Below are 25,357 nucleotides of genomic sequence, written 5' to 3'. Positions count from 1 at the left end.
TGTCCTGGTTTTGGCTGGGATAGAGTTAATTTTCTTCCTAGTAGCTGGTATAGTGCTGGGTTTTGGACTTAGGATGAGAATAATGTGGATAACACACTGATGTTTTAGTTGTTGCTAAGTAGTGCTTACACTAAATCAAGGACTTTTCAGCTTCCCATGCTCTGCCAGGTGCACAAGAAGCTGGGAGGGGACGCAGCCAGGACAGCTGACCCCAACTGCCCAAAGGGCTATTCCATACCATACGATGTCATGCTCAGTATAGAAACTGGGGGAGTTGGCCGGGGGGCAGCGATCACTGCTCGGGGGTGGCTGGGCATCAGTCAGCAGGTGGTGAGGAATTGCATTGTGCATCACTTGTTTTGTACATTCTTTTATCATTTATTATTATTATTATTATTATTATTGTTGTTGTTGTTGTTGTTGTTATTTTCCCTTCCTCTGCTGTGCTATTAAACTGTCTTTATCTCAGCCCATGGGGTTTACTTTTTTTTTTCCCGATTCTCTTGTCCCATCCCACCGGGTTGGGGGGGAGGGTGAGTGGGTGGCTGTGTGGTACTTAGTTGCTGACTGGGGTTAAACCACGACATATGAGTGATCTATTTACATGAGAGCGTATATTTCATAAACCATCTTGTTGCTTTGTGGCCAATTACCCTAGGCTTTATGTTAGTACTGTTTTATAAGTACTGCAGAAGGAAAATATTTTAGAATTGAACTATACCCATGTCTTTCAGGAAACATTTTTATTTAGAAAGATATCTTAGCCCTTTCTACAGGGATCAGTTATAAAATAAAATATTTTATGTAGCTACTTAGGTGGGGATTGATAAAACTTATTTTTGTAGCCATTGTGTTGATGCAGTAGGGACTGCTGGATTTGCCTCTCTCTCTCTGCAATCCTGAAAATTTAATTCAGAAGACTCCAGCTTGCTGTAAACTGTAATGCTACAAGATAGGGATTTAAGTGAACATAGACAATACAGTGAACATAACCCGACATACAGAAAACTATACTCTGAATACTGGATTTGTTTGATTTAAAATCAAAATATCAAATAAAAAAATGAAAGCACAATACTACAGTAGGTTGTTTCTTTTAAATGTTCTATTTAGGTAAGGTATACCGTTTCTCAAATTGATTTGCATCATGTTGGCCTCATCATTAGTAACTATTCCAAATCATTCTGCAAAACAAAACAAAACAAAAAACATTCCCATTATCCAAGCCAAATTTAATTTAATTCATTCAATTCTGCCTTTCAAAAGTCATTCCTCAGTTTAGTGTCACAGCCTTCAAACTAGAAGCAGAATGGGTAGCGGTATCAGGGCCTTCTAAGTGGCAGACTTCAGAAGCAGCTGGGCAACGTCCTGTCTTTGCAAGTTGTGAGGAGTATTTCTCAAGCCCTTAGAAATACTTATCTCTGTTTCCCATAGTGCGAAAACCACTTTAGGATAAAAATCTGTGAAGTTTAAACCTTTCAGAAATGAATGTCTGGTTAGCTGCAAAATAAAGCTCACAGAGCTGAGAAACATCAGAGCTAAGTTTGAACAAAGTTAACACTGCCCTTTTGGGAGGTGCATTACAATTTGGTCTTTAATTAATATGATTGCTTATTATTCATTCTTCCATGGGATTCCAAGACTACTCTAGCAGCCCACAATGAAGGAAGGAGCTGTTCAGTAGACTTTTACCATCATTTTTCAGTATATTCAGCCCCATCTCACTCTCTGCAGCTGCCCCCGACTCCTGCAGCTTCCTGCATGCGGTTCCCATGGCTCACAACAGACAGCGACACAGGCCAAGCCAAGGGAGCGTCCCTGCCTGCGGTACCTGCACCCCTGCAATCACAGTCACTGTCCCCAGTGTGAATGGGACACTGTCAGGCATGCACCTTCAGAAAAACACTGGTATTTCCTTACTGAGGATAATAATGTAGTGCTGTCCAGTTAACCAAGAGATACAAAAAACAGGTGGAAAAACTGGGAAAATTCTGACTTTTTGACTGCCATGGTTTTGTTTTCTTACTGTTGATGTTTTGTGAGAGCTTCCTTTTCCTCATTTCTCCTAAAAGCAGGAAACAAATAAATAATACCAATAAAATAAACAGTGACAAAATTGAAAAACCGGCTCACGTGGAACTATTTCCTTAACACCACACAGAAATCTACATCCCTTCCTCTCAACTCCTCCTCCTGAAAGAGCTACACCTGCATCCTTCTCCCGTAGAAGTCACAGGGAAACATGGTAATGTTATTAGAAACCAACACCCCACTGTATCTAAAGAAAATGATTAAAAAATCACCTTTATAATGGAAACTCTTAGGTTACCTTACCTATAGCTCTCACCACATATGCCTTTGTTTAAAGCTTTATTTAAGCTTTGTTTGTTTAAAATATAGCTTTGTTTAAAGAGAAGAAAAGTGAACTCCTGGAAAAATTAATACATTGCAGCAGTGATGAGGTAGACATTGCAGTGAGGGTACTGTAAATTTTAGTTAAGTAGTAAAGGTGAGTGATATTTATAAAAAAAAAGCACCAATAATAGCATCAACAAAAGAAAAACCAACTGAAAAACCCCTGCAGCATCTCAACTTTCACATAAATAACTGTGCTAACAAAGGATGCTGAGAGAATAAGAGGAAATAGAATATTCAAGGCAGAAACATTTCTAAATATTCACTAATATGTTTGAAAAGTTTCCAGAAGATGCCAGTAGCTGTTAAAGCAGGGCAAATCTATTTGCATATTTCTTATGCAGAGACAGTCGTGTTCATGGCAGATGTTTGTCAGTCACACCTTACACGCCCCGAAACAGATACATTGCCCAATTAAACAAAAATGTGCTTAGGGCATCTCCTGGGTCACATCTGGCTAACTAACAGCAGCTGTCTTGGAACAAAGGTAAGCAAGTTCCCTTGTTATGTAAACAGCATCAATCTCCCCTGAAACATTAAGATGGAAAATTTGTTAAATTAATTGTGGTTTGGTTTCCTTTCTCTTCTCCTGGCAAAGATATGAATTCATTTATCAAGCAAGAATTGTTTTCAGGTTGGGTTGGTTTTTTTCCTTCCTGATTTAGCCTAATGTAGCATGTAAGAGACTGGATTTTTAAAGTAAAATGTCTACTTTGGCTGCCTATGAAGGTGACAAAGGAAAGAAAAAAAGCAACAAAGGTATGAAGCTAAAACTGGGACAAAGAGGACAGCCAGGTTAAAAATGAGTTTGATCATTACATTTCCTAAAAAGTACAGAAAATAAACTATTACTTAGCTGTTACTATTAAACTAAGAATGACAAGCAAGTGATAGAGTTAAAATTGCAAATCATAGTCCAAATTACAAGCAGGGCCTCTCGAGTATTACACACACCAAACCTCAACTTCTGCAGCATGCGCACACGGGGCTCTGCAGTAGGGAACACCAGGGCAAGCAAGGGATACTTGATGTGCCGTGGACTTCTCTATTTGCTGAAGAATTCATTACAGATAGGCTACAACAGTCAGAAGTTTTATTACAAAATATGAAGTCATGGCAGTGCTGGCTGCCTAGACTAAAACAACCTCTTCATCTTTGACAGCAAAAGGATGATAAATAATTCAGAGCATCAACCGCTCCTCCTCTCTTGGTCTTGTATACAAAAAATCCAGGACTGGAGGAGGGAAAGGGGCTTATATTTTTTCCATACCCCAATTCCCTATTAGAAGTGATTGAACTCACTACTCTTTCTATCCCATTTAGGAGAGGAATGGGATAGATGTCTTCATGTAATTTGTCTAATTTCTGGTGGGTCCCCTTTCCAGTATAAAGTGGCTGTAAGATGGGTAATACCTTCGGATATTCTGAAGACTTAGACTGGAGACAAGTGCAAAAAATCAATTTCTCAAACTTGAAGTCTGACAGCAGATGAGCTAGTCAGAAGACTGGTCAGAGAGGGTTCACGGAGTGCCTCAAGGATTTTTTAATTGACAGATGTATTCAGTTATGAAAATGCACAGTTAGCTTGTACCAACACACAATTGTCTTTTTTGCCATAAACAGCTACTTAAATAGAAGCAGAAGACATCAGATGAACTTGTTAGTATTTGATAGTTAAATGCCTGCAGTTACTTCATTTACCGTGTTCAAAAGTTTAGGAATTCAAAGGCGAAACTTAAAACTAATGGACAAGGCTAGGTCAGAGAACTGAAATCATGAAGTACAACTGAAACTAAACCTACAACCTTTACTGCTCAAGAGCTGCTTCAGGCTGTGGCCAGAAACAAGAAACCAGAGTGTCCTCTAACAGAAGGATGTGAGTTGGGGCTTTCAAAAAGACTCCACAAAACGCCTCCTTTCCTCCTTAAGTTTGCCATGAGCTGCTTTCTTCCTCCTACACTCATCCGCAAATCTCATCCCCTTAATACAAAGAAAAGAACAGAAATTTGAGATTGTATTTTGCCTTTGGCTGGAATGAGAAAAACACTTTATAGCAGAAACCCCTAATTTTTAATCATTATAATTTGTAATTATTATGGCCACATACTAATGTATTCCTAAACATCCAAATGAAAGAGGAATGATTTGAAAAAGACTGGAAGGCAGATGCCACCAGCCTAGCGGGTCAATGAAATCAGCTCGTAATTAAAGTTTCCTAAAGAACTCATTCTTTCTGATTTCTTTTCAGTAACTTGAAAAGACAACACAGAGGGGGTCCTTCCTTTAAATGCAATGATATTCATCAAATCCATTTGTAAATATTAGTTCAATTGAAACAACACATAAGATATAAAATGTAATTAAGTTCTGTATAGATTTCACTTTCACGGGAGACTAAGAACAGCAAGGCAGAAATGATCTTATTCTGTTTCTAGAGCTCATTGGAACCACTAATGATTTCAAAAGCCCACGACTCATCAGCTGCAATTAAAACAATAGCGATGGCAGTGACCCCACCAGAAGAAAAAAAAAATTACATAGGCAGCAAACAATACAGAGGGATGAAGTTGGAATACAGATGTTACTGATTCATGGGATGCCAAAGAGAGTAATTCTTCTGTTATTGTATTTCTGTGTACCTCCTAACAGGCAAGCAACAATGACTTGCCAGAAAACAGCAATTCCAATTCACTGCACATCTCTGACTTTGAGGATTTGACTTCCACTTTGGAAAAAGACATCTCCGTAGACTGCTCCTGGAGGCAAAGTAAACATACCCCAGAAGCATGGACCCTGGCCAGCAGGTGAACCATGTGCTGCACACAGCCAGCCTTTGGCTTTTGCACATCTCAGGTGTATTCACTTATTTCATTTATTTATGTAATATTTTTATTAATAATGGGCAAGGACATCCCAGTTTCAACAAAACAGCTTCCACAGGAAAAAAACAGCTTCATACAATTGTCTTTATTGTATCCCTGATGTGCTCCTACTTTGATTAGCTGAGGAGATGAGCAAAATTTTCAATATTAAACAAAAGAGCAAGCACTAGCTTCTGAAAAAAAAAAAAAAAGCCTATATTTCAGCACCTGGCCATTATTCTCAGCAAAACCTCCTTTCCCACTTTCTCCTTCAAAATCTTTGCTTTTAATATCATCATCTTGTGCAGATTCGTTGTCCTCTCTTCACTTGCTGGCTAATCACAGCACAGGCTTTGGTACTATTAAGCACTATCATTTTCATAGGTTGGATGGGTTATCTGCACCTACATCATTCTCCCTTCCTCCTCCAGTCTCACGTTTGTAGCTTCTTTTCTCAGAGAGCTGATAGCATCATTGCTGTCCTCCCCAATGGGATGCTGAGATCACATGGGCATTTTCTCTTTTCCAGCTGGGCCTCCAATTAGAATGATTGCTCTTTTTAATACGTCAGTCACAGAAACAGCCAAAAGAGCCATACAAAATGGCTATATCCAATTTAGGGCATTACTTATACTAAAAAAAAAAAAAAAAGAAACCACCCAGTTAAATAGCTTTGTACACAAAAGAGCTTGGAAAAATGCCTTGTAAAAGTCACTGCCCCCTTGTATCTGGCTGCTAAGCTGCCAGTGTAATCATCCTCTCAGTAATTTCAATGAAAATGAGCCATGTTTACAAAACCCTACTGTTTCGGCAAACTTGACTTATCCAACCAAAGCAAGTCAGCTGGCAGAGCTAGTCCTCCTTTGGGATGCAATATTGGGCAGCTCATAGCTCAAAGAGGACCTGTGATGCAAAAATCACTCTCTCTGATCCTTTCCTTTGTCCTTCAGCAGTCTGAGTTGAACCCAGCTGAGCCTACCAGTTTGCAGGTAAACCTGACTTGATTGAAACGTACTCTTCATTCCATGTCTCCCCTCCAATTTACTCAACATGTTTGGGGAAGGCCCAGAGTGCACTGACTTCTGCTGGAAGTGAAGCTAGTAGGCACATTTAAAGAAAAAAATATGAGAGAATTTCTAAAGTTCAAATTTTTTTTGTTTTCTTTCTACATTAAATTTGATACTTGTCTTTCTAATTTGGCCTGCATAATCCTTATTGCTGGTGGTAACCAATGAAAGGAAAGACTCTAAGCTTGTTTTAAAGGTTCTAGACTGGAAATTATGAAATAAATAAAATCCAGTAGTCATACCGTATGGACATCTGATGTGAAAAATCGTGGGAGACGAATCATTTTCTGAGCACAGAACTAGACAATGAATCATGAATAACACAAAGACTTCACAAAAAGAAATTCTGGGAAAGAAACAATATATTTCTCCCTGTTGTTCTTCCTTGTGGTTTGAACCATTGCTTGCATGTTGATCTCGATATCTCAGACACTCTGTTAACACTGCAGTGAAAGCTGCTCAGGAAATAAATCTGATTGCTAGCACGTGAAAGGTTTCTTCCTTGACACCTTTCTAAATAAACTAATAGCTGGATGTCTGAATGTGTATTTTAAAAAGAGTCTTCTTAATTCCTTACTCTCTAATAGTTTTAAAATCTCAAATTAGACAAGCAGGATTGAGAGATTTTCCTGGTACTCAGAGACAATATTTTTCATTCAGGCTAAACTTCCTGTAAACAGAAAAAAAGCTGATGAGTCAAACACTCATGAGGTCCACTATGGTCTTTGTTCTCCTGCTCTGTTTTATATGGCACATGTACAGGTACTGGAGTGAAGGGTGGCAAAACAAAACCCTAAAATAGATAGTCCCACAGTTCCTCAATACCTCAAGGCAGTTATGAAAAGCAACAACTAACACCCACCTCCATAAATTCTTTTTTGTTTCCAGATGAGACCCGCAGTCTATCAGCAGGAAGAGAATCACATTTTCAAACCCATCTTGTATTCATCAGCATGCAGCAGAGGAAAAGAAAAAAATCTTAGAGTTAGTTTTGTCTTTACAAACCCAGGTCTCCATTTGGGAGACAGATTCCAGTTCCTAACCAGACAGCTGGTGCTCTGGTGAGAGCTGAGAAGGGAACAGAGGGAAGGAAAAAAGGGATTAAACAAGAAGAGGAGGGATATAATTATGTCCATCTTCTGCCAGATGCTATGCCAAGTAATATAAATTAAGGCAGAAGTTGGCACTCTGCTATTCAAGCTTAAAACTCTCCCTGCTTGGTGCTTAATGACACATCCTGGATATTCAGCATACAAAAGCATGAAAAAGTTTTGTTAGATTATAACAGTTGCAAGGGGGAAGCAAGAAAGCTTGTGGCACACACACAGAGCAGAAAGGCCACTGACTCTTTAATAGGTTTTGATCAAGAAAAAAAAACAGCCCAAAGCAGAAAGCCTCAGCTTCTTTGAAGCTGGCCATTTTGTTAGCATTTGGCCTGACTGTAGCTGTATTTCCTAATCAGGAATGACAACAGAATTTTTAGATAGTATTTATGCACTTACTTGCAGGAAAAACCACTGTAGTTATTTGTATAATGAAAGAGATATTGCTTTTAGGTCAAATTAAGTTTATCCTATGAACGAATGGACATTCTAAATGCACAATGAAAACAAAAAGGCTGATTTTGGTAGGTGTATCTTAATCCATGAAGATACTAAAGAAGGGAAAAATTGAACAAGATTCCTAACTAGAAAGAAATTACCTGTTTCTTGACTTTGGATTAGGAAAACCCCTTTTTTTCCTATGGGCTTTTAACAAGAAATCAGACTCCAGGTTTAGGAATTTATTACGGAGGGAATTTTGGAGCAACTTGAAAAGCAAATACAGTAAAGATTTCATTCAAATTATGCCTTCAGATCAGAGTCTTAAACTGGAAAATACAGTGCTATGCACTGTGGAGAAAAGAACCGTGCTTGGCATACGTAAGGAAAGGAGGTGCAGGATGGATGAAATTCCCTGGCTTCTCCCTCTTCAGCAAGGTGGGCTACACAGCTTCTTCCAGTGGCAGGATGGGGTGGCTCTGTGCAGCCCCTTCCCATCACGCAGCCAGCATGCATGCCAGCGCCTGGCGCTCACCCAAAGGTAGCAGGTTTACTACACAGATGTATAGCAACTCTTTTCAGCTTGTGCTGTACACGGTGTACACATATATTCCCCAAGTGGCTGTTACCCTCCTGACCTGGGGGTTTCTGAGGAAGTCCATGTCCCTTGACCCAGAGGACTATCACTCCCTGTTACAGCTAATGTGTTTCTAAAATGGTGCACAAAATCCCCTGCTTTGTTGTGACCCCCAGTGCAGGACCCAGGTGGAAATCACCTGACATGTCCGGGGCACGGCCAGGCTCCCCTTAGTGAAGTCCTGCTTGTCTGTATTGACCAAAGATTCTTCCTAGGTCCTAATTCGCCTCATTTTATGGCTGATACTGAAGTAGGTCAAATGAATTGTCCCTGAAGGGAAATTTGGGCTACCTGCACAGAAGCAGATGACCAGTTTTCTAACACTAGGTGAGGTGATTCCCACCCCAGTCCCTAGCTTGACATCAGCTCCCTTGTTCCGGCTATGGCAATTATGCTGTGCACCACAAGCACTGTCACATATTTTTGCTGCAGATGCCTCCTCCCTCCCTCCTCCTCCTCTTTTTGTGAGAAGCTGCAGTGGTCTCCCAAGCGTTCAAATGACCTGCAGTGCATTGCACACATCTTTACAAAAAAAGCATTTAAAATTCATCACATTTTGCCCTGCCCTAGCAGTACTTCCCATTTGAACTGAATCTGCCGTGTTCAGAACATGTATCAGCTCTGCACTGTATTAAAGAAGGGAAAAAAAAATCTTCCTCTTCATACACCAGGTAGAAAGTAGGTAAAGGAAAAGAACAGTAGCGGCAAGCACAGCACTGGCATATTAAAATTCACATGAAACCGCAGAGCTGGATGCTCTTGCTATAAAGGCACTGTTGGTACAGGATCCTTTTGGTTTTCCCAAGGCAGACATGTAAAAAATGATAAGGAATATTGGCTTTTCTATTTGACTGCAAAACAGCAAGAAACATATCCTGAATACAAGCCAGATGCCTGGCTTGATAGAACAGCCAGGTAAATTCTTTTGGTCTACACAGCTTTTACATTAAAAATTCTATTTAGATTAAGGAAAATTTCATATCAGTAAAGCAAAGTTTGTATACCACTAACATTTTCAGGGCTCATTTCACTTCTGTGTTCTGGTTAATGTTACTGTGACATTGGTATTAGCCAGAAAGGAAACACATAAGGCAGAGCCGGGGCCCTGCTGGTACTCCTTCATGCATTTTGGCAGTGAAAGGATGCTGCCAGCCAAGCTCCAGCATCACTGGCTGTGGATCAGCAGTGGGGCATAGCATTGAACAGGCTTATTCTGAAAGCTCAGATCCAGCAAAATACTTAAACACAGCTCTTGTTTAAAGCATGGGAGTAACTTTGCCAAGCCGCACCTCCTCAGCTTCCCCGAGCAGAGCTCAGCACCACAGGAGCAGCCTGCCCAGGCCGGGTAACCACAGGGTGCACATCAAATTCCCATTGATGTCCAGGGGAGGGTGCATCTGCAGAGATGCCACCCCCAGTTTAGAAGAGATAAGACCCAATATAAAATTAATGATGATGTGAGATGTCACGGTTTAACCCCAGTCGGCAGCTAAGCACCACACAGCCACTCACTCACCCTCCCCCAACACACCCCCCCTCCCCGCTAGGATGGGGGATAGAATCGGGGAAAAAAAAGTAAAACCCGTGGGTTGAGATAAACACAGTTTAATAGCACAGCAGAGGAAGAGAAAATAACAACAACAACAACAACAACAACAACAACAACAATAATAATAATAATAAAAGAATGTACAAAACAAGTGATGCACAATGCAATTCCTCACCACCTGCTGACCGATGCCCAGGCCCAGTCCGTCCCCGAGCAGTGATCGCTGCTCCCCAGCCAACTCCCCCAGTTTCTATACTGAGCATGACATCATATGGTATGGAATAGCCCTTTGGGCAGTTGGGGTCAGCTGTCCTGGCTGTGTCCCCTTCTTGTGCCCCTGGCAGAGCATGAGAAGCTGAAAAGTCCTTGACTAGTGTAAGCACTGCTTAGGAACAACTAAAACATCAGTGTGTTATCCACATTATTCTCATCCTAAGTCCAAAACACAGCACTATACCAGCTACTAGGAAGAAAATTAACTCTACCCCAGCCAAAACCAGGACATGAGACTTTGGCTAATGATAGCACCTTTTCTTCTGCAGCACTGACAGATCATCACCCAGTGTTATAAAGGCTATGCATCATGTACTTTGTGTCACTAACTTGGCACCTCAAATCCTCTTTTCAATGACTATTCTGAGTTTTAGAGCATCTTCTGTAGTTGAAAACCTCACAAACATTGCCTCATTAAGCTGCTCAGCTCCCATTTCAGGTAAAAAATTATTATTATCCTCATCTGAGAGCCCAAGAACATAAGATCCAAATACATTAATTAGACAGAGCAAGTCAGCGTCAAAGGCAAGACCACAACACTGGTGTTCCTCACTCAATCCCCATGCTCACATTGATAGACAACGGCATATGACAGCCTGAGCACACAAACGTTTCTGCACGGGAGCCCCTGGTTTCGACTCACAACAGCCCTGCTCTGGAGTCACTGGGGGAACGTGAAATGTACATTTATATACATTAGTTCTCTCATTGAACTCAGCAGTGTTTCAAGTTCAGGCACAAAAGTACCCTTTGAGAAATGACTACATGTGGCATTTTCACTGGCTCAGAGAGCCAAAATTACCCGGTGAATTCATTTCCTATTTGGCAAATGAGATAAAGGTTTACATTCCCCTAAAGACTGCCCCCCCAACACCACCCGCTCCAACATCCCTGTAGTTAATTCATCCTATGTGCTTGGCTAGTATCAGAGCTAAAAGATTTCCTTTGGAAACGTACAACATGCTTAGCACAGTTTACATTCTACCCACTCAACTATAGTCTTGGCTGTGAACATAAATCTACATTCATTTTACACGCACACTTATTCCCGCTGTCAGCAATTCTGACCATTGCAAAAAAGGACCCACAATGCAACAAGCAATAAAAATGCCCACTGAATACTTTTTAAATTGACTATTTACTTATATAATTATCATTATTATTTCAATAGCTTTTAACAAAAGTTTCATGCAATTTAAAAGAATTATGAGGAAAAAAAAATTATTATCATGAATTCATAATAAAGTTATGAGAAACTGGAATTTTTTACCAAAGCAGATGCCTGACCAAAAAAAAAAACCAACTATTTGTTACAACATTTCAAAATGTTGGCTTTCTTAGCATTTTATTTTAAAAGCCAGATAAAGTAATTTTTTTTTTTTAATGAAGCATTTCCTTCAGAGTGATTTTTCAACAGAAATATATTTATTATACCAAGAAAAGTTGAAAACACTTAAATTTAATAGAAAATATATGTTTTAGCTGATGCAAGACATTTTCATTCCATTGTTTCATATTTGCACAATTCCAGAAAAAAATTAAAGCAGATGTACATGCAGAACTCAACACATGAAATTTAAACCAAAAGTGGGCTTGAGAATAGGTAAGCAGGTTATGTGGGTGGAAATATTCCCCAGGATGGATGAAGTGACCTAATGAAAGCCAGAAGAAGGCCAAGGCTGAATTAGACGTTAAGTTCCTAGTCTTTCCCATTGTATCTTTTTAGTTTTGAGAAAATGTGCATAACTTCCCTGATGGGTAGTAAAACCTTTCCAGGATCTTTATCGCTCTGGCTGATGACTGATGAAATCTGCCTGAAATTCCCTGCTTAGTATATCTTCTGCCTTTTTTCCCATTCTGAGACAACTAACTTCTTGTGCTCCATAGATCAAATGGAGATACCTTGCACAGGCTTGAGGGTGCTAAGTCAGACGCCTAATTACTATGTGCCACAATAAATAACTGAGTTGACCTGGCCTCAAGGTGCCAGTTCCACCATTAGTATGAAGCTAAGGGATAAGGAAAGCAAAACAAAATATAATCTGAGTTCAGGTTCAATCCCCAGGCTGAAATTTGATGGAACACAATGTTTACTCAAGCAGCTGGAATAGCAAACACATGCATGAAAAGCTGTATTGCCATTTATTGTAGCTGTTATTTCACACTAGCACAGTCTCAAACATGGACTAACGTACAAGCCTTTCAAATCAAAGTTGGCTTCAAATCCCAGTTTCCATATATGATATGGGAGGCGTGCGCTGCCTCAAACATCTGACACATTTGCTTAAAAGGATTGACCTAGACCAAGAAATACATTCAGTGGAAATTGTTTCTTCTCTTGCCTTGGGCTCAATCCCACGTCTGTTTGTCTGCTAAACTCAAGTCTTCTTTTTCAATCAGCTTCCTTTTTCATGCTTTTGAGAAAAAATATAGTGAGAAAAGGTTTTCCTTTTCCTTTCTGCAAAGGCTTTAAGAGAATCTGCTACCCAAGTGTTAAATACTCTGTCCCTTTTGGTGTATTTATGGAAGCAGGTCTGACTTCTGAAATGAACATTAAGCAAGAGCTGCAGTCTTACGCTCATTACCCATTCATGCGTTCAGATAACTAATTGAATAATACTAGTTTCCCTTTCTATAAAGTAGATAAAAGCCACAAGGGCCATTGCTACAGACATGGTCGCAGACACTCCTTCTACTCAGGTTTTTGCCTGGCACCGCTGCCAGCTGAGCATTACCTGGGCAGCAAGTTAAGCTCAGCGGCAGCTGAGCTGGAGGGGAAAGGAGGAGTAAATGCAGAAGATTTAGAGGGAAGCAAAGAAAGAAAACAGAAAGGGAAGAAGGCTCCCTCTCACCTCTGTGCTTCGTGGCAGACGTGCCTCCCCAGATGAAGCAGAGCTGGGCTCTTCTTCTGGCCCCACCGCTACTGCTGGGACTTCTGCCCTTGCTCCCCTACAAAAGGCTGCAGAGAGGTTCTGGAGCAGAGTTCAGCTTGGAAACATGCTTTACCTTATCCTCTCTCAACAGACACCTCTTTCAGAAAAATGAGGTGTTTCTCTCTTTAACACCTACAAGTGAGCTGTCTTAATTTACTTTCCACATGATTACACGCACTTTCCACTCCAAATACAAATGAAATTTAAAATAAATAAATAAATAAATAAAAACCAACACAGACTTGACAAAACCCTTTGTTTCTCCTACTTCCCAATTATTTTTCTGCTGGCATTTTGCACTGTTGCCTTTAAACAGTTTGTCCATGGTGTGTTTTTAAATGTTACAAGCAAGAGCAGGTTTGAAAAACAAGAGAGCTATACAGTCAGAAAGCTGAAGCACAATTGGCATACCAATAAATGCCTTGATAGTAACTTCAATACAACTGCACTGATGTGGCTTGTTTTCACAGTTTCTCTCTCTCCCACTCCCACTTTTTGAAAAACCTTGGGCCTGTCACAGAGGATGAACTAGGAGTGGCCCCCAGTGTTAAAAAAGAGATGGTTAAAAGGGCAAAGACTGTGCAAGAAGGCATGGATTGCTGATGTTGGAGATACTCTGCCGGGTACTCTGGACTGTGACTATCTAATCCTCTTAAAACAGGGCAAATATCACCTGCCAAATGAGTGCTAAATACTGTGCTCCCAAGGGATTATCCCTACTGTTTCCTTTCTTTTTTTGTTGGATCAGAGAAATGGCATCAGAAGGAAAAAGCAAAGCTGTCTCATCACTCCATGATGAATGTAGAAGGGAAGGGTTATGTCCACAGTTCCAAAAGCTGTAGTTTTATTATACCAAGACAGAAAGCTCTGTGAAATATCTTAATTGCACACACATTTGAGCCTGCAACCTGCCAGCTCCAATCCTGGTTTTGCTGCTCTTGGCCAAGACAGGAGAGGAGTTATTCTTGCGATCTACAGTTCATCCTAGGGGTAAGAGTTTCCTCACTGTGCTGCTTTGTGCAGCTACTGGCAGTACAGAAAGTTGCAGCTGTTTTTCTGTAAATCTTCTGAACATTAAAAGCTGTTGCTACAGCCCATAACCAGATTTCCACACCATCCTAGCAGCTCGTCCCCCATCACACTCAGCCCAGTCTCTCAACAAAAAACACATCTGCTCTGAGACAACCAACTCTGAGGTTATCAGGGGATGCTCTAACAGGATGTCCCCTCTCCACAGCCAGGTAACTACTAAAAAGGAAGAAACCAGCTCTTTTTTTTTCTTCATAATTCTGCCTGGCATGATGCATCTTTGAAACATGGTGGCAATGACAAATACATGAACTCTACCCAAGCATTCTTAGGGACAGAAAACTAGAGGAAAAGAGATAGCCTCCTTTCTGTGGTTACTTTTTCCCTCTGAAGGAGATAACCGAGTCTAAAAGGTTGGACATAGACGCCCATCCTTTGCTGTAGTCCAAACCATAAATCCCTGGTCACAGATTCCTGTTGTCCTAACGTTATCAAATCAGCCAACAGAGCAGACACGAGGAGATGGGACATTCCCCAAGATCATGTTGGGTATAAAGACGTGTTGCACGGAGCTGAAAATTTTGCACTGGTGTTTTTGACTAACTTTCTTTTTCAAACAAAGCAGAATGAGTGAAGAAGACTTATTCTGTTAAAGGAAAAAAAAAAAGGAAAAAAGTCAGTGAAAAGTATTGCTTTCGGGGGGGGGGGAAGACAACTTCTGTACTGTTTGCTTTATGCAAGGTTTGGTAGAGAAGGGTTTAAACTGACCTGTAAATTTCCTGTGGTGTGACTGTATTTTTTTAATTCTAATTTTTAATATTCCCACTTTTCTTTAAAAAGTAACACTTCAGGAAAAAATGTCTTCAAGAAAGACTTTGAAACCATAGACAATTTGATCAAGCCCACAAGGATAAAGCCTAGGGCTTGACTCTTAGCTCTGGTGAAACTATCTGAAGTGTTTAAAGATGTTCCCGTACCCTGCTGACCTCCCTGCTCCTTTGCTGACCTCCCACATGCCTGAAGAAAAGCAGCAGAAGCAAATGTGTGCAAACATCTCAGCCATTCCCACTCACGGGCTCTTTTACCAGTGTGGTCTCACCTCTCTGGCCTAATTAGCCTGAACAGTCGATGACAACATGCTTGCAATTATACAGGAGCTGCTGTAGTCATAGTTGAGATGCTGCATATGCTCTTTTCTCCTAATCCGGCTACAGACGTGGCAATTTCTTGCCAAAGGGCAGGGAGAACACAGGGGTTGGTAGTGTAGTAAGCTGCTTCAGCCAGATTTAGCAGAGCACTCAAGTCCCTGGTCCTAGTCTTAGCCACATGTGTGTGACAGATTATAACATCAAGAGAAAGATAGGGTTTTCATTTCAGCGAGGAGGGGGAAATCTTGCAGAACACATTTGCCTTTTCACAGATTTGCTGAGCTTGGCAATCATTGAACTTTCTGAAGTGCACTGATCTCTAATTATTATTTGCTATGAACAGCTAGAATCCTAGTGTATGACTGGAGTCTCTAGGCTCTTTCACACTAAATAATACTCTTGCAGTGGTATATTGCCACTGACAGGATGAAGTAAGTGCATGTGGATGCAGAGTATCTTCCTACCATATAAGCACCACTACATAAAGACAACTTTTGCACGTAGACAAATCCTCATTCTCCACTAAGAACAGCAAATTACATCCTGACCTAATACACAGTTCCCTGCTCTCCCTGATGGAGCTGGTTCTGCGTATGCATTCATTGAGGCAGAAAGCAAATGAGAGCATCTCTGCAGCCTCTAGTTAGGGCTCAGCTGGGAGACTGCAGCTAAAGAGAAAACTGTGACGTTCTGTAAAGCAGAAAGCTACTCTATGACATCGGGCAGGGAAAACTCTTAGGTACTGTCCTGGGTAGTTTTACTAGCTCTTTGAGAAGAAAATTTATGTAACCTGTACAACTGACTGTCTCAAGTATCAGAGACGTTGCTTTAATGACATACTGATTGTTTGGCTAAGATCTAAAGCTCCAAGCTTTTCTCAGTAGCCTGCCTGGACACAACATTGAAGTGTATGCCTTGATGTTAGGAGATTACCGGCCAGATGCAGTAAACAGAACTCTTCTTTTTACAGTTTATTGGCACAGAAAATGTTTCCTCTATTTTATATCAAAGGGTGTCTTTTGTTTCCTTGAGATTTAATACCTCTGTTGGTATTAGATCAATCTTTTTCTTTACAATAGACTTTTCAACAGTAACTATATCTTCCTTAAGTTAAGGCTCAGAAAAATTGACAGATCAAGAGATACTGTGTGGGCGAATGGTGAAACCAAAATGGAAAAGGGCAGAAAATCTGTACCTGTATCCAGAACTAATTAGATCTGGGGGAATAACGGGTTTGGTTTTTTTTTTTTATTTTGGTGGGTGAACCTAAATAAAAAAAGGTTAGACCAAATCCAAACCACATTATTTATTTTAGTTTGTTGTGAGTTTTAATTAAAAAAGACATAAACCTCTCACTATACTATGATTTTGGTGCTATTCAATTTTCTGAAGGTTTTTTTTTTTTTTTAATTAGACCAGTTTTAAGCAAAATTAAAATCCCTTATTATAATCAGGAGCCAATAAGTTCCGTGTAAAAATGTAGAAATGAAAAGTTCCAATATTTCGGGAATACAATGTTATGCTTTGAAAATGGCAAACTAAATTTTAAGATACTTTTGCTTTTCCCTGCTCTATTTGGCCTAAATGCCTGAAGAGTTGTCACATGGCAGTTTTTCTTGGGCGAGCTGTAGCAGTAGGTTAGTTTCTCACACTTTGCAGAGCTTTGAGCATGCCTTAAAGTAGCTCAGGGCCCATATTCTAACCCTGTCACAACCCTGATAAATCCTGCTCTGTCCAAAATCAGTGGCTTTGATCCACTTCAAAATGAACTGCTCGTTCCATGCTTTTTCTGCCCCATTACCCATAATCCCCATCCTGTGAAGTAGACACCATGAAAACCTAACCTCTTCTTTTCCAAGGTTTTTATTTTCTTGCTGGTTTCTCATTTTTTATGTTCCTTTTGCTTCTGACAGACCACTTCCAGGAGTTTTCTGGGTCCCTGCTGATGACCAGGATTTGTATGTCTCCCAGTTTCTGGCCCTTTCTTGCTCTGTTCTAATGTAACTCATGTTTCCATTATTTGATTCAAGCTATGGCCTCACTCCCTCTCTCACATCTCACGTTTCCAGTCTGATGCTATTTCATGCATGTTCTGCTGCACCCCTACTCTTCATTGTCTCAAATTAAAAGCAAAACCTAAAAAGTGGAGAGAAAAATAGCATGTACTATTCTGTAGACAAACAAGGCAGTGGCTCAACATGGCATAAATCTAGGGGCAAGATTTGTAAAACCTTTTCCCAGATTCCCATCAACCAGTTTTTCTGGGTGGGCAGTGTTATCCAAATGTAAGTTGAGGAGGAGCTGACAAAAAATTTCCCCAGTATTAAAATCCCCAGGGAAGCTTCATTGCTCCAATGGGGTTCCGGCCTCTTTACAGGCTGGTAAAAGGTCTTCCCTACGTAGTCCCACATCACTGGATTCATGTGGAAGGGATTCATCTCCGTAAACCTTTCTCATAGGCTGGTTAAGGGACTATAAATTGCTTTTGTTTTTTCACAGAGAACTATCCCTGTTTTTCATCACGTGAACTATTTTATATGTAATCTGTTGTATTAATCAAGTCCCGGGTAAGTCAAAGCCTGAAGTCAGCCTAACAATCTGATTTCACTAAAACAAGTGTACATCATCATCCTTTATACAAGATAAGACCTCCATGCCTTGTCTTGTCATTTCAGGATTTTAGCTTTCAGCAACACAGACATTTATCAGGCACATAAGTATTCTGTGCTCCCTGCTCTGCTTCATTCGTGGCTCCAAGGGAGAAGCAGTTTGTTCCCTTTTTTTTTTTTTTTTTTTTATTTCTTCCTTCTCCTGGAGAAGTGTTAAGAGGCCTGAAATCCCAAAAAAGGGAAAAGGGGAAGAAAAAATGACTTAATTTTTCTTCAAAGCATTTAGTGATTGCAAAATTGTCTGGTTTTATCAAAACTAACACGTCCTGCGAATGCTGGGGTTAAGGCCCAGAAGTCCCTTTGGAGGTCTGCATATCAAAAGGTACAAATATTAGCCTGACACCAAAAGAGGAGAGACAAAAGGGAAAGAATGTCAGGACTTCTGAAACTCAAATTGTGACATTCCGTCAAGAGACTGCAGGTGTTGAAACCTCTTCCTCCAGGCTGCTATTAAAAAAAAAACCCCAACCCCAAAAAGCTAGCTCCTAATTCAGAGACCTAATTCACTTTATACAAGAAGACGTGAAGGAAAGAAAGTAAAAAAGCAGGTAACATACTTTTTTGATGCTGTTGATCTGTTGAAAAGAAAGTGAATCTCCAAGAAAGAAAGGGCAAGAAAGACAGAAAACTCTCCATGGTAAAAATGCAGTCTAAAGTTAATTAGCTTATTTCTGTTTGTATTTGGGAGAAGTTGATTGAAAGGGATTGCTGGGGCTGTTGAGCCTGAAATTAAACATACATCTGGTTATGGTTCATGAGTACCTCTATGCACACCACACACATCATCATATGCACACACATGATTGTGCTTTCTGCACAGCCTCTCTTCTGGGGTAAATAACAAGGCAGACTGCCTTCCTTTACTGCCTTCCTGGTTCCTGAGAAAGATGAGGAATGAGGTAGCAATGTGCCCAGCCAGGTTACCACTGGTAAAATAAAACCTAAATGATCTCCAGGAAGTTTCCCAAAAAGAAGATGGTATCCCAAAGATGTTATTGGAATAATTTTTGTTGTGGATATTAGGAATTTTTATGCTTATAGGAAAAATTCGGATCAAATAAATCTTGACTATATCTTGCATGAATCACTCAAACATGCTGAGGTGGCCTTTCATGCTGCAAGTGCTATTTTTCAGGATGATTTTATTCACTTTGTAGCATTTGGTGTGAAACTTCATGCCACAGAGAATTTTTCTAAACAGCATTATTGTCATTTTAGGTCTGACAACTTTAAAGCTTCCCTTTAAAAAGAGGAGGAGGAAAGCATTTCATATAATGCTAAAGTAAATATAGTACTTCTATTTGAAGCTAAGTGCAAATCAGTGACTAGGTAGGTTATTAAAAAATGTACTGTTGGTTTCCTGCAAAATTCTAGGTGGAACAAGCCTCATATCAGCTTACTTTAAGTTTACTCAGGCTTTCTCTCTGTGTTAATTAAACTATAGATATACTCTGACACAACTCTTATGAGAACACCAGTAGTAGGTAGTAGATCGGGCTACAGATGTTCATACAGGCCATTGGAATTCTACCCAGGAATTCGTAGTTCTTTCTCCCAGTTTCAATGTTTCAGATCCACCCAAGCCTGAACCCTCACTGAAATTTAGCTCAATCACTGTAGTCTCTTCTTCATGCTATTGACCTGAATATTGACCTAAACTGATTTACCCAAGATTGTCTTTATCCTTGAGCAAATTTGAGTGATTTGAAATCTGCCACAGAACCTGAAAAACCTGTATGGTTTTGGCCTAGCCTCAGTAGAATAAGAAATAAAAATTACAAATGCATGGTCATCAGAAATTTACATAGCAGAAATACTTTTATTAATCCAATTTTATTTATAAACTGCACCTGAAGTCAGGTTTATAATGGCTGTACTTAGACAAATCTCCCATAGGCATTGCTGGTAAGGTGACTCTGAGATTATCAGAGCTTTAATGACTTTTAAAAGTTTCTTAAGATCTTTACAGGGAGGAAATTCTGACAGCCTTAGGCTGGCCACTCCCAGCAGTGCTGTTGGTTTCAGTGGGACTATGCAATGAGGTAGGTGTTCACTGGCACGAGCAATGTTGATATTGCTATCATCGGGCCATAGGTTATCTGGGCAATTACACTGGAGAACTCCTGAACACAGCACTTTCATTTTTTCATAATCTCTCTTTGGGCATTATTAACCTTTATATTTTAACAGGAATTAGTTTTCAGTGTCCCATTTTCAAAAGTGTATTTATAAGTATATTAATATTGCAAAACTCTGTTGCCAAAAAAAGAGAAGTGGCCATTCTCTTTGGCTGCATGGCATTATGCCTGCATTATTTGTTGTGTTAGAATACTGCAAACCTGAGATATATCTTTACCAGAAACAAACATATGCATGCATGCATGTAAATCAGTGAGGGTACACGACATGAATAATTTGTCATCCATTGTCAAGGGAAGCGCAACCTGCTGATAGCATCATGTAGCTATGGCCCTGTTCCCACACTCATTAATACTGATTTCAGAACTACTGAAGGACAAACGTGGTGCCAGTCAGGCAGAAACCCACAGCTACATTTCTTTAGAACCAAACTTAGATATGGAAGGACAACCATTTGCTGACATCATATGTAGTCCAGAATGGCAAAGCTAGGCTTGAAAGGAGCATGTGTGTATTTTTATAACCAGGTTCCACTAAGCAAAGGGAGATTGCTCCAATTCAGGACCAAGACATCTTTTTAGAGCCTTAAACTCCATTACCCCAGGAGTTGCAGCTTGGGGGGGGGCGGGGGGGGGGCAGAGAATATTTGATCAAAGCAGATTTTGGGTTTTTTCTGTTTCTGGAGTGCCTGGAAAAATGGGGGTGAAGAGGAACAGGAAACTGAAGGAATAAAGCAACGATGCAAGCCTACATGACAAAGATTTACTCTGAAATCCAGCCTTCCTGCAAAGTGCACCTTCCCAAAAGCACAAAAAATGACAGCAGATTTTGTGCATCTCCTGCTAGGTATAATGTATATGAGACCAACATGAAGCAGAATGGGTTTTTTAAGTCTGTCATCAAATACACAGTCTTTTGTGATCATCTGTCCTTGAACAACAATACAATCTGATGGTAATTAGAACATCAATGAAGTAATTACATCCATTCAGACCAAAAGGTGGCTGGATAGCATAGTGAACCAAAGTACGTTAATACAGGAGGAAGAGAAACAGAGATCCATTCATCTCTCTGTCAGATAAATGCATTGCATAAAGCTATCTTTATATAATTTGGTTGTGTTCTTGTGGATGCATTAGCACTTCTCAGTTTTTCATGCCTGGATTTATAGATAGATACAAATGACTAAGCGCAGGACACATACTTCAGTTTAGCATTCTCAAATGAGGCCTTCCAAGGTAATCCATTTTTTCTTATCTTCCATGTGACTAGAAGATTCCTTACATTTTTCTTTGGGGTGATAGCAATATGTAATTACTGCATGTAAGTGAAGTCAAAGAGCAGCTTTTAAACTGAGTATAGTGTACATGTCTGGCAAGACTGAAAGGAACAACATTACCTCAAGTCAAGCTGTTTGATTTTTCTTTTTCTTTTTCCTTTCTCCTAGCTCACATTGCTATATGATGCTTCTCCAACACTAGGTTGTCTTTAACCAGCATGTAAATAGAAACAGCCTTAAAATATTGTCAAGAATATTTGCCAGCTCAGGTGCAAAATCTATTCATCAATCTCCACTATCACAATGAAGATAACGAAGAAAGCTAATGATACTTAATTCCTCTACCTAAAGCATGACACTTTGGCTGAGTAAGATGGTAATATTTTACCAAGCTGTAATAAAAATCACAGTATCTATCCATATGCATCTGTTATAGGGGCTCCTACATTATGAAAGCTTAGCATTTTGTATTCTCACCACAAAAAAATCCAAACCTATATAAGTGCTCTAAAAGCCCACGATGTAAAGAGGAACATTTTATGTTCATAAAATGAGAGAAAGAGAAGAGAAGAAACAATGAGTGCCCTAGTTCATTTAATGTATTATCTTTGTGGGTTTTCACATATTGATTTTGGAAAAATAGGATCAAATGTTGCTGTCACTTGCAATGGTAAGAAAGTGTTCAGTTAATGCCTGATTAGGTTTTAGCGTTCAAAATAAAATTGCCTGGTTATGCTGATGGCTATATCCTATCATAGCACAGATCTAACGGAAAAAGGAGTGAGTAATATAGCAATAAAACAAGTTTTATCATGCCATCGGTTTGTCACTGAACCAGTGTTTTTTACAAAAATATCAAAGCAGGGAGCTAGGCACTTCTGTAACATTCAGTAACTGCTGGCTTGCATGGTCCCATAAACAAAAGTGCTTGAACAAGTCTGGTCTTAGGCCAATAAATGTGTCACTATTATTTGTTTTGATCTTTTTTCCAATTTTCATCAATGAAATGAAACTCCACTTATGTGAGAGGCCACCAAAATCAAATTTTAGTGATGTTCAGAAATCATTTATGTCCTTTCAGTTTCTTGGGTTTACTTTGCCTGGGATGAGACTGGTAGCTCTGTGTGAAGTACTGCTTCAAACTTTGCTTAAAGGCACAGAAACACAGTGGCTTCTGTTACCGTCAGTTCAGATTTTCCAGGCAGTTTCAAAAACCACAATGAGAGACTTGTTTAAACAGAGTTCAAATTTTGGGACAAAATGTGAATTAAAGAAATGCATGTCATTATACCCAGTCATTACAGACGAGCTCTATCTCTGCCCTGGCACTATGGGCTAGCAGTTCCCGCTGGGGTCTTCCTTTCCCAACCATGGTTCCCATTTCCGAATTCCCGGTGACATGCGATATCCTGTCTTTGTGGGCAACAGCCTGGAAAGTGGTAATTAAAAAAAAAAACTGATTTAAAGAGGTGCAAACTGAAAATGGTGGCCAAGCTTTGGATTTTAAGCACTCTTCAGTTCTTCAAATCTGTGGCACTGGATTTAGCTTCAGTCCATAAGAGACACGAGGAGCATTTTGGAAGCATGTGTGCCAAGTGGATCCCAAATGCAGACGTCTAAGTCTCAGAGTGGTGCTCAGTCCCACCTTTAGCTTCAGGCCACAACTGTGCTAAAAGCTTTGTATTAATGAGGGGAGACTTTCCCAAGGAGATTAGCACCACACTTCATCTTCCTTAATAAAATATGTTCTAAAATTATTAATCTGGCAGATAATAAAATATCTGGTTTCTTCTAATTATTTTTAAAAATTCGATACCCGACAATGAGTTCATGATTTGCAATTTCTCTCTCTTTTCTGTAATAACCCATACCATGTCTGAATAAACCTGAACTGGAAGGGGAAAGCATGGATTGACCCCTCACTATGTAGCTGCCAAAGTTACCGAGTTACACACAGTGCATAAGGAAAACTAAGCCAAAACCAAAAGAGATACATCACCTCTGAGGCAAGTGCAAATAGAAGAGGACAAATGCATGAGTGAGCGAATGGACTGATTTGTACCAGCTGGCTTAATTTATGGAATCCAGCCCAGACATCTCTGAACTATTCCACTGCCATTTTCTCTGGGTTCCTTTGTTACCACACATGGGGGTATAGATACACGCAGGCAAACAGCAAGTGTTTCCTTTGTGTGCAGAAACAGTCACTCCTGGAAAAGCACGGTTCCAGTGTGCTAAGACACATTTTCCAAATACAGTTTGGTTGTTCAGTATCAGACTCTTCATACTATAGTTTCTCAAAGAGATAGAAAACTGAAAAAAATTAACAACAAACCAAAGCTCTTGGAGATGTCTCTTTAGCTATTATCAGCCTCAGAACTCATGAATCAGGTTTTCTTTAGCAGTCACCCAGAAGACAATGCAAGGAACTGTATTTCTATCACTTGCTTTTTCTCAGCACTATTCAACAATTTTCCTCCACAGTATCAAGAATTATTGCTTTTTAGTCTTAGGATACATCATAATAGAGTAGGACCTGCAAAATAAAACGCATTCCTCTTCTTAACTGCCGGTTAGTGACAACCAACAGGTTGAGTGGGAACGAATGGGGCTGGGCGAGCACAGACACGTGTACTTTACTGGAAGATGGGAGCTGCACTGCCCATTTCTCTGCAGGCACACTCAGCCTTTCACCTCCATATGTAGTCCATGATAAGTGCATGCTCCTGCCTGCCTTCCCCTGCTGCTTCACCATGCTCCAGACTCAGAAGTGACTACTCATCACACGGACCATTTCATGACCACTGTGCTTCGCTTTGTAGTTGGAGTCAACAGGCTTTTACCAGTGTGACAATTTAAGTGGTTGCAGAAAATCTGCTTGCCGTTTCTTCATGTTTGGTGCTACACTGACATCTTGTGGCCCTTAACCCTGGTGAGACAGTAAACAAGGACAACAGATTTCCAAATGTTTAAGCAAGGATGCAGTAAATTTAAGTTTGGAAAGCAGCAGTGATTGTCCTCTCTCTCACTTCCTATCTGTTTGAATTCATGTTCCAATGTTTCATGTGCCCCATTTTGGTAACAAACCTCCATGTTAAATATCTACAACTAAACAATAATCAAGTCAAAAGTAGTCCTGAACAGATTGTGAAGATAAACCAGAATTGCGGGAGGTGAACTCCTTGTGCAGATATAAGCTGCTTCTCAGTCTGAGGAGAAAGCAGAGACTATAGTCACCCATTGCCTTCATATTTCATTAGCAGGCTCTGCACTTGATTTTATAAAGCTGTGGTTTTAAATTGCTGTGACAGTATCTACACATTACTTCAGCTGATAGACAAGAACATTCCCAAGAAGAGCAAAAATATGTGGATAATGTGGTACTATTTAACCATCATAATTAATCATCACTAATAAGAATAGAAGCAAGGAAACAATGCCAGTAGTGGTAACCATAGGTTAAATGTACACAAGATGAAATCACATGCCCATGAAGAGACAGGTCTGTCACACTGGCATAATACACACAAATGAAAGACATTCTCTGGCGTCTTCATCCTAATGAAGAGTGGAGAAGAAAAAGCAGACACTACAGTGGTGGGCATAACTCCTTAACCTAACCCTAAATAAGTTTTAATACAGTTACATCTGAAGTATGAGAAGGCCTGGAGATGAAAAGCAGTATGGATGCTATACGAAATAGAAGGGATTTCATATTAGAAAACATGAGAGACCACACTTCAGTCCAGATTATCTCCTCTAAGCACTTAGCCACCTCAGCCAAACGAGGATCTCTGAAGCTTGCTGTGTAGGTCAG

This window comes from Ciconia boyciana, chromosome 8, assembly GCF_034638445.1.
Source record: "Ciconia boyciana chromosome 8, ASM3463844v1, whole genome shotgun sequence".
Lineage (NCBI taxonomy): Eukaryota > Metazoa > Chordata > Aves > Ciconiiformes > Ciconiidae > Ciconia > Ciconia boyciana.
Note: the sequence above shows the minus strand (reverse complement) of the source record.